Genomic DNA, 313 nt, shown 5'->3' on the forward strand with positions numbered 1-313 from the left:
ATTCTAAATTTAAAACAAACACAAAGTACACGCCGGAGAGATGATTAACAAGAAAAAAATATCATCTCCCAGTTATACATTTAATTTGATTGTTTCTCTCGCAGTCAAGGACTCCAGCTTGGGTTAGGACAAAACCAAGTAATCTCATTCCAAGAAAAAGACAAAAAGCAACTCAGAATACATATATTGGGGTATAGAAGTAGAAGACACCGTAAATTACACCCATGCCCACTATGGGAAGTCAAGAACCAAACCAAGTATTTAAAAAAAGAATAGATGTTTGTTTGTTTTTAAGGGTTTTACGGCGCTTGCA

This window comes from Berghia stephanieae, chromosome 4 (assembly GCF_034508935.2).
Source record: "Berghia stephanieae isolate SIO BIC M18660-M18661 chromosome 4, UCSD_Bste_1.3, whole genome shotgun sequence".
NCBI lineage: Eukaryota > Metazoa > Mollusca > Gastropoda > Nudibranchia > Aeolidiidae > Berghia > Berghia stephanieae.